Here is a 10,237-nt window from a genome sequence, read left to right as displayed (position 1 = left end):
TAGCATTCACATCCTAACAAGGATGTAGATGAAAAAATGAGAGGAGGCCTGCAGGGCTCAACACTCACGCACGCGCCTGCATGGAGGATGTTTAAATGATAATACATATGTAAATATTAGAAGTGCAGAAAGTCTGTTTATCTAGCGTCTTTTGGAGTGCGAAGCGAGTTATCAGACCTGGAAGAACATTCAATCTATGCAGTAATCTTGAACAAACTGACTAATCAACTCACCACCTTATTACGCAAATCCTTAAATTTGATTTCTGTCCAGCGAGTCTTGTTTACCTGCGGGGAATGAGGTAATATGTCTAGATGGACTACTACATATGCTCACAGGACATAATCAAGGTTTAGCAAGGTTATCAAGTAGACAGAGATCATAAACAATATACATCTGCTTTATTTTCGGTATGCAAAAATAAAAGTGCATGCATGGTAAACAAAAGTATAAATATACATCTCAAATGAGTATTAACAATATTCAAAACAGACTACTGGCTGTGGCTTATTCACAGATGAAAGCTTATGGCTAACATGTTCAGCACGTGTGAATGTCTCGGATGGCTGTCGTCCCCTGCTGGTGAAAGTGAAATTACACTTGAAATTCAGTCTGATTGGACTTTTACTAATAAAATCGTACTAACACAAAATTGTACGAACACAAACCGTAGGCAATTAAGGACACGTTGTGTTGTAGTACTGGCTTAACCTGAAGCTAAATTCTAGGGATCATCTGTTTTTTTCTGATGTTGTCACAAGTAATGAAAGCCTAAAAACGGGCCAAAAGCATTAAATACGGTTCATAAAAATGCAAATGTTACATATGCATTATGATACAATGATCAAGTATTATAAAACATACTAAAAACCTAGTCTTTGTGTAGTATAATTCAAAATGGGATGTTCGATCCTTTAGAATCTGTGTAATACCTGAACGGCAAGCAGCTTTAGTGTTTCGGAAGTTGTGAGACATTTGTAATGAATAACTGTAGTGTTAAAATAGCCACAAATGCGTGTCTTATAGCACCTTTGATTAATCTAATGTTGAGTATAAAGGCATATATCAGTATAATACAGAAATGAAGGCACTGGCAAATACCAATGCATCTATACATAAACTCGATAGCGTGTGGTCAGTGTGCATTTCATCTTTGGCAGAACAGCTGACAGCTGTTTATATCATAATGTGTGTGTCTCTGAGGCCCTGTACACAAGGTAGCAAACAGACAACACACAAAGTGGCACATTGGCACTGAATATCATTTAACAAGTCTTTCTCTCTTCACAAAATCAGACAGACGAAATACCAAAAGACACGAGCACAAACATTCACACAAAATTATAGGATATGTGCTCCATTCCATCAGCTGGGCCAACAAGTAAAAGTTCATGTTGCATGAAAAAACAACAAACAAAGGCAGCAAAGAGAAAAGCTTCAATACTGTGGATTGACATCAAAAAACAGATACGAACGCAAAAATAATAAGATCAGTCCAGCGTTTGGGGGAATCAGTACTGAAACCAGCATGTGAAAGAGGGCAGATCAAGTCCGGTGGTTTTTAAGTCCACACACTGCACGTTATTCCTTCTCTGCTGGCAGACAACATCTATATCATGAACTGAGTGTATCCCTCCGCCCCCGTTACGATAACGTCCATCCATATTCTCATAGCTTCTGGAGAGGGTGCCACCATGTAGTAGACACGATCATGAGTCTTCACACTGAAGGTAAGTGAAGGGTTTGGACTCTGAGAGAGAGGAGAGAGAGGGGTAAGATTACAGTTTGGCCTCTAGGGGGCAGCACTGAAACATTAAAACGGGTGTCCACACTTGGTCCTGGAGGGCCACGGTTCTGCAGAGTTTAGCTCCAACTTGCCTTGACACAGCTGCCTGGAATTGTCTAGCATGCTTAACAAGACCCTGATTAGCTGGTTCACGTGTTTGCTAAACTCTACAGGACAGTGGCCCTCCAGGAGCAGGATTGGACAAAAATTTAACTTGATTCATTAATTCTTGTTTAATAATTATTAAATAACAATAATCATCTTATTACAGACTTGGATTTTATTTTAAAAGTCAGTAAAGCATCACTGAAAAATAGCCATTTATACAAAATATAATTATAGACAAAAAAGTTTGTTTTCATAATAAATGTCATGGGCAAAGTTAATGTTACCTGTTATTAAGTATTTTAAATGTTTCATAAATTACATGTTATTAATAATTAATGTCAATAAATTATAAAATCTAAATAAATATAAAACGTTAAAAAGCTAAATTTGAATTGACATTAAAATTAACATTAAAATATTAAAATTTGTATGATTAAATATTTAAATTATTTTAATTACTTAAATCAAAGCTAAAAATGACTGTAAACAGTATATAAAGCTTATTATATTGATAATTATTAGCTGCAGAGGAAAAGTACCTTGTGGGCGCTCTTTAAGTGGTCGTAATACACTTCCTCTATGGCCTGGAAATAAATCACTCCTTTCAGTTTGGCCTCATGTTTATCTAAACCATTAAAAAAAATAGTACAAAAATCAATTCTGATATCATTTGAATCGACCAACTTCATGAGTGAAGAAGTGAAGTGAAGGAAAAAAATCACCTGCATAGTAGCTCAGGGTCCTGCGGTTACGGTCGAAGACAAACCAGCGCTTCTTCCATGTTTTGATTTTGCCGCCCATCTTAACAAGAAAACCCCTGCAGGTTTTCTCTGTGATGGAGACATGGTAACAAGTCTCTGTGTTGTGGCCGGCTGAGTCGATGTGGCCACGAAGGTCGAAGTCGTCCTTTCTTACAGGTAGGTAGCGTGTGAGAGGACGAGACTGCAGCAGGGTCACATACAGTATAGGACATTAAGTATTTGTGTATAAATCAATCTAAAAGTAGATGTAGTCTGTTCTTATGTGGCTGCTAATGTGTTCTGAGTGTTTTAGCATGTTTCCATGCAGTTTCTAGTGTGTTATGAGGTTGATAATCTGTTCTGAGTGTTTTAGTATGTTGCTATGCGTGTAAGCATTTTCTTATGTGGTTTTAGGTTTCACTCATGTCTGTGACGTTATGGGGCAAGCTAAAAAACAAAGTTATGACTTAAAGTTAGGTGTCTGTTCAAATCTCTAACCTAAATATGAGCACTAGTAATAGCGATGCATGTCTTAGCACAGAACTCACCTGTACTCTCTGTTTCTCACGAAGTTTCACCTCTCTCTCGATGAGTTTCTGCCTCCTGCAGGTTTCTTCTTGAAGCCGTTTTTCTAGTTCTTCTCGCCTTCTCCTCTCCTCTTCAAGAGCCCTGCTCTTACTCTCCATCTCTCTCTCCTGAGACACAAACAAATGACACGGTTCTGTACAGATATGCACCGAAACACGTTGCTTTTTAAAGCTGCACACAATTAGTACTCTCTGTTCCAGCACAAACTCCCATGAACAACATCAGAAACAGGAAGAACGACTCGTTTCCCACAGCGTTCCTGCATTTCAAGCTAAATTTGTTGCCGTTTATGGCTGACCGAGAAACTTCTAACAGAGCAAACAAGCTCACGGTTTAAAATCCGTGCAGTCAAATGGGGTTCATTTGGTTTTATGGTGTGCTGAAAGACTGGATTGTAAAACTGATGTCAGCTCTAGTATGAAGTGGCAGGTTTGTGTGGCCGTTTCATCACCCTATGTTCCAGGAGCTGGTGCTTCTCCACCTGGGCCTCCCGGAGAAGACGTTCCATCTCCTCGATCTTGGAAACATTGGAGGTGCTGGCACTGCAGAAAAAAAAAAAAAGAGATAAGGGATTACATTTTACTTTTCAGAGTGACTGCTACGCCAAAGAAAACTCAACTAGGCATTGAAACATCACGTTACCTACAGCGAGAATGCATATACTTGCAAATGTAAACATGTTGTATGTGCACTGGCATGTATGTATATATGCTGGAGAACACAGAAGGAATCAATAAAGCAGGTCAGCACTGGAACACATTAACAGTCCAGGCATAGAGAGCTTGAGAGTGTGGCCCACAGTCTGACGTCTGATGCTTTCCATTTAGACTTCAAAAAGAACACGTGGAATAGATCTGACCAGCCCCTCCTTTCAGTAAAACTTCAAATTTCCTCCTAAAACCTTCACCCCTTGGCTCCTCAATATCATCCCTAAAACCTTCACCTGTAAAGAATATATGGGAATCATCTTCCATGTCAAACCCCATACCGTCCCTTTTGTCATTACTTGCATTCCCAAAACAGCTGTCCATAAAACAAAACATACCCTCCAATAATACACTTTCCAGTAACCGATAACGGACAACGGCTACAGCAGTTCTTGCAAAGTACAAAAGAACAGGGCAAAGTTTAAGCTTAATTAGTTTCACATTTATGAAATGCAGTGCCATCATCATGGCAATCAACACGCACAATTTTCTGTCAGATATGCATCAACACATAGGAGTTGTAAAGTTTGGCTGTACTGATGGTTAGATAAGACTGAAGAAAAAAAAAACAACTACTTAAAAAACAACAACTTAATATGCAAATATTCAAAAGAAGAGAGACCAATAGGAATTAATTAAACAGATACTAATGACATAATAGCTGTCAGATTTCTAATTACTGTGCCAATCATGCATGCACTGTAATTAGATTTTTCTAGATGCTTCTATGAACATAGATAAGTCCATGATAAGTCTCAAGCTGAAATCGACTGCTTTAGTTATGGAATCTGACAGCTGTCGATCATTAACAAGATGCCTGTGCATGCATGATGAAGTCATCTTTCTGGTTCTTAAAGTACAAAAAAGGAATCTTTGCTTACGAAAGCTTTTTTTTTTTTATGGCTCTTTGTTGGTTAATTCCCAACTAAAGACGCAATTCAAAGAAGATCCAAAATCCAAATCAAGACAAACCCATCATGCAAACATCAAACCCATCATGCAATCCTGCTCCATTCTGTCTATAACAGATTTCAAATAAAACAAATAAATGTTTTTGTTAATTTTCTTCTTCGTTGTTCCATCTAATCGCCAAGCCATAACATCTGGCCACCTTGTTTCCATCTTTTCCATTCCTCTGCACACACTGTATTCCTCTCATGTCCTTCATCAATCAGTTCTTTCATCTTTATTGTATCTTACCAGTGATGCCGGAGATGAACAGAGGTCATTCCTGATTTAGAACCCAAAGAACCAGCAGAGAGAAGTGGAACATAACACACAAAGTCCCAAGAACAGCCTGAACCCGCGCTCTGCGGCTGATTACATTCAAACTGGGGGGAAGAAACCCTGAATCTGTTTCCTCTAACTGTTCCTGCTGTAACCTGAGTGGATCCATCCCTGGAGCAGAGGAGGGGGTATCAACGGTCCTTCTCGGGCCCCTCAGAACTCACATTATTCAAGCAAACCACTCAAATTACATAAGCACCGATCCGCTTGCCTTGCCGCACACACACACACACACACACACACACACACACTCATACAGCATAAACACACATCGCTCTGAGAAATGACCTCATGTGGTCTCATCTGTCAAAGTCTTTTCACTAAGGTCTTCAACTAGTCACTTTTAAACAGACTTGAGGTTTATGGTAACCTACATGAGACCAGTCGTCAGAGCATTCAAATATGGTTCCTGGATTTCAGTTGCTCTGTCTTTCTCTCTATTCTTTCCTCACACGTTGCCCTTGTCCTCAATATTTCATTCATTGTACCCCAGACAGAACTCTTGGCTTGAACTACAATAGGAGCTGTGGAAATGTTTTCAATTACAAAGACATGGTATGTGTCATCATGAGTTTATATGATCCATCTGCAGATCTGGAAACACAACTACAGTCTGAATCTAAATGGGGACATACAATAGATTTCTGCTGTTTTTAATATAAATATAAATACTCTTTATATTTTGTATTTATAATTAAATTTAAACCACCATTCAAAAGTTTGGGGTAAAATGTTTTGTTTTTGAAAGAAGTCTCTTAGACTCACCAAGGATATATACTATAAGAACAGTAATATCGTGAAATGATACAATTTAAAATATCGGTTTTCTGTTTTAATATATTTTGAAATTTTATTTGTTTCTGTGATAGCTGAATTTTCAACAGCCATTACTAAAGTGTCACATAATCCCTTTAAATCATTCTAATATGCAGATTTGGTGCTAAAGAAATAGTTCTTATTATTATCCATTTTGAAAAAAGTTGTGCTGCTTAATATTTTTGTGGAAAGTGATTTTAATCCAGGATTCTTTAATGAATAAAAAATTCTAAAGGACAGCATTTTTTGAAATATAATTTTTCAGCATCCTTGCTGAAAAAAAAAATCTTAAAATAAATTAAATAAAGCATACTGAAACTTTTAAAAGAAAGTTTAACACCACAAATGATTTTTCCAAAAATCCCCAGACGCCACCAAAAAGGTTTTGTCAGACCCAGATAGAATCAGTGACAAAAAGAAATCCCTCACCTGGAGACGTTGTCGGGCGAGCAGGCAGAAATGCTGGTTTCCATGCTGTCTGAGCTGTCCACACTCAGCGTGTCAAAGGCACGGCCGTTGTCTTGGTAACCAAAGGAATCTAGGTAGACGTTGGTCTGTGAGGATGCGCAGCCACCGAGATCACTCAACCTCGTTCGGTGCTCCTCGCCAATGTGCTGCTGACTGTGCCCTGAGAAATATGCCAACCATTCAAAGAAAACCTGAATTTAGCAATAATGAACACTATGAAATAGCACCGTTTAGTATCAAGCACCACATGAGACTTCCTGTCTGTTTTCAGGGCTATCTCAGCTTTACCTAAGAGTGCAGCATCACTCCCAGGAGCAGATTCTCCATTCCTGCTGCCCAGCTCAGTGTCCTCTGGCCAGGCACTGCCCAGGGCATCCTGGGGCCCTTTACTGTGCTCACAAAGATCAGCCACTGTGCAATAATATCCTGACAACACGCACTATTGTTCAAAAGTTTGGGGTAAGATTTTTAAAAAAATAAATTAGTATTTTTATTCAGCAAGGACACATTAAATTGATCGAAAGTGACAGTAAGACATTTATAATATTACAAAAGTTTATTTCAAATAAGCACTGTTCTGTTGAATTTTATATTTTTCAAAGAATCCTGAAAAAATGTATCACCATTTCCATAAAAACTGTTTTGAACAACAATAATAAGAAATGTTTCTTGAGCACCAAATCAACATATTAGAATGATTTCTGAAGGATCATGTGACACTGAAAACTGGAGTAATGATGCTGAAAATTCAGCTTTAACATCACAGCAATAAATTACATTTTACAATCTATTAAAATGAAAACAGTTTAAACATTTTAAATGGTAATAATTTCACTATATTCCTGTGTTTTTGATCAAATACATAAATGCAGTGAGCAAAAGAAACTTTAAAAAACACAAAATCTTTCTGACCCCAAACTTTTGAATGGTAGTGTATGTGACAGAATACCTTACTCCGATTCATAGATTGGATCCCAAGCCCCTAATGACACCCTTCTTCAGCTACAAGTCAAGCACAAAGAGATGGTTCGATACATTTGAGCTTAATATCGATTTAGGCGCTGTCTCCTGGAGATAGACCGTTTAACTTGTAGCTAGATCAACTAGTACTGCTATAATAAGCTCAGTGGATATGAGACTCGACTCCACTACAACCTTGATAACATCAACCACATCGAGAAAAAGCAGAGACCCGCCTCTCTGATGATCCTACCCAAGGGACCTTCAGATAAACCATCCGACAATACAGTCAAGCTTTTCATCTACAACAGTAAACTCATAATGCTCACATACTCAAAAAGGCTTTAGTGTATTAACATCAAAGCTAAAGAATTAAAAAGAAAACGTTCACAAACAAACTGATCAGGTGGAAAAGAACACAGATATTTGTTGAAAATAGAATGGAAGCATTTCCTGTTCATCATCTTCCCAACATTCTTTCACTATCTTCACAAAACAAATAAATAAATGCATAACGTTTCCACCCAGATGGAACAAATGCTTCCTATTGGAGGACATCAAGTCCTTATAAGGAGACTTACTTCAATTGGTCTTGATTTGCTTGTTTTGGTGGTCTAGAGCCTTAATGTGTCATTGGTTACAGAGTTACTACACAAACAACTGCTGAGATCATTAGTGAGCATGGTGTTGTTGCATGCTGGGTAATTCATTTCTTTCATTTCAGAAAACTAAAGGTGAGGTCACATTTACAGCAGTTCTGCAAATGTTTGTAGGCATTTGAATAGAAATCTACGCGATAGGAAAATTCGCTTGATGGTGAAAGATTTCCCTAGGCAGATTTCGCAATGGTTTCAAGTTGATCACACAGAGTCATCATGTTTACCAATGGAAAGCTGTTCGGATTGAAGGTGATTCTGTGTGAGTTGTGCTTCATACGTCTCTACACTACTGACAACAGACCTTTTTTGCCTGCATAATTTTGCTAAAATTTCACTAATGTGACCGCACCTAAACTTCGTATTCTGCAGAGGAATTTTGATTGAAGCCATGCCTCATTCCTGTCAAAATACCCATAAACACCCACCATCAGCTCTCTAGACCATAAACAGCAGGGTGACATAATTAAAGTCTGTGAATAAAAATACAACAAAAACAAATGACTACATACACACCTCATCATGCAGGACTGAATTACTAGAATAACATCACACCATTGTATGAAATAAATCATCATCTCATGCCTTTTGTAATGTGTATAAAATAGCAGCTTTATTTCATACAAGATTCAGCCTAATCCAATAAGACCCATAAAAGGCCCTGGTGAGTGCATAAAATTAAAGAAACACTAAAGGTTTCTCCATTTCAGAGAGACCAGACACATTAAAAGCAACAAGAGTGGGGTTGATATCAGCCAATCACCAAGGCAATGGATGTCTCCCAAAGGAGGACATTCTTTGCCAGAGAGGACACGCTAAGAGACTTTGACATTATTTGAATGGAAATTATCTTACAGGCACATTGAGACTACTGTAGGCAGACTACTGTACCTTTCTTAGATTTGCCTGCAGGATAGAGAATGTAATTCATGATTAGGTAACGTTTGACTTATGAAGCATCACTTTTGATGTGTATGATGTAATGCTACATAATAACACTGTATATTTTAAACTGTGTGTTTGAGGTGGAGAGCCCTACCCTTGAGCAGGCGGTGTCTATCCATGTGTGTCTCTTTAGGGGAGATGGCAAGGGCTCCGTTCAACACACTCCCACAGCTGGAGCTTTGAGCTAAAGGTGGATGAGACTAAACACAGGGGGTGATGCTAGAGTGAGCTTTTACTTCATACATACGCTATCATTCAAAAGTTTGAGGTCAGGAAGAAGGTTTTTGGATAATTATAAATGTAAAATTTTGTAACATTTATTGTAACTTTTGATTAATTTAATGCATCTTTGCTAATTAAATGTATTAATTTCTTTAAAAAAATCAAATCTTACAGTAGTGTGAAGTTAAAAAATATCTAGATGTTTTAAATTTTTTGACAATATATTATTATATTATATTATATTAACCAAGAAGATATTTAAATGAGCTAGAAATAAAACAGAAAAATACATAAAACAAGGCATATTTTCCAATTTTTTAAATTAAATGAACAAGGAAGAATTATATGTAATCAATGCACTAAAACAATACAATTTAATAATAACCAGCAACATTTACAGATATATTTTTAATAAAACATTGTAAAGCATGCCAGAAAAAGTTACTATATAAGCATATAGTCTTTGGGAAACTTAATGGCCAAATAATAATTTTTGTTTTAATTATTTAAGTAAAATCGTTGTGACAATCACAAATGCTGGTTAAATTTCATAATTGCAAACAAAACACTGAATACATAGTAAAAATTAATTATACCATCCAGTACATATTTAGTTTGTTATGACCATATTTATTATTTACTTGATCCTAGGTGAACTGTGGGGTTATGGTGGGCTGGGTCTTCTTCCGAGGAAGAGTGTCACTCAAATGAGCTCCGCCTTCCTTACCGTACCGCTTCCTTTCTTCTAGGGTGCGGAAATGCTGAGGAACAGGTTAAAGGTAAGAAATTTCACTAATAATTGCACTCATACATACATACACACATACTCGCAAGGTTTACCTGCCTGTGGCGGCGCTGTTTTTTGGCAGGTAGAGGAGGAGGAGGAGGAGGAGGAGAAGGGTTGAGGAAGGTGACGATGTCTTCAGGCCAGTGCACAGAGGGAGGTTTAGGATT

The 10,237-nt window shown here is 37.6% G+C and overlaps 1 pseudogene; it reads right to left on the bottom strand.

Moving 5' to 3' along the window:
- Nucleotides 1-281: 281 nt before the first annotated feature.
- The window catches only part of LOC107663610 (pleckstrin homology-like domain family B member 2), a 41,903-nt pseudogene continuing 31,947 nt past the window's right edge, over nucleotides 282-10,237 (bottom strand).

This window comes from Sinocyclocheilus anshuiensis, unplaced genomic scaffold (genome assembly GCF_001515605.1).
Source record: "Sinocyclocheilus anshuiensis isolate Anshui unplaced genomic scaffold, SAMN03320099.WGS_v1.1 scaffold928, whole genome shotgun sequence".
NCBI classification, from domain to species: domain Eukaryota; kingdom Metazoa; phylum Chordata; class Actinopteri; order Cypriniformes; family Cyprinidae; genus Sinocyclocheilus; species Sinocyclocheilus anshuiensis.
This window is presented reverse-complemented; position numbering and strand designations above follow the sequence as displayed.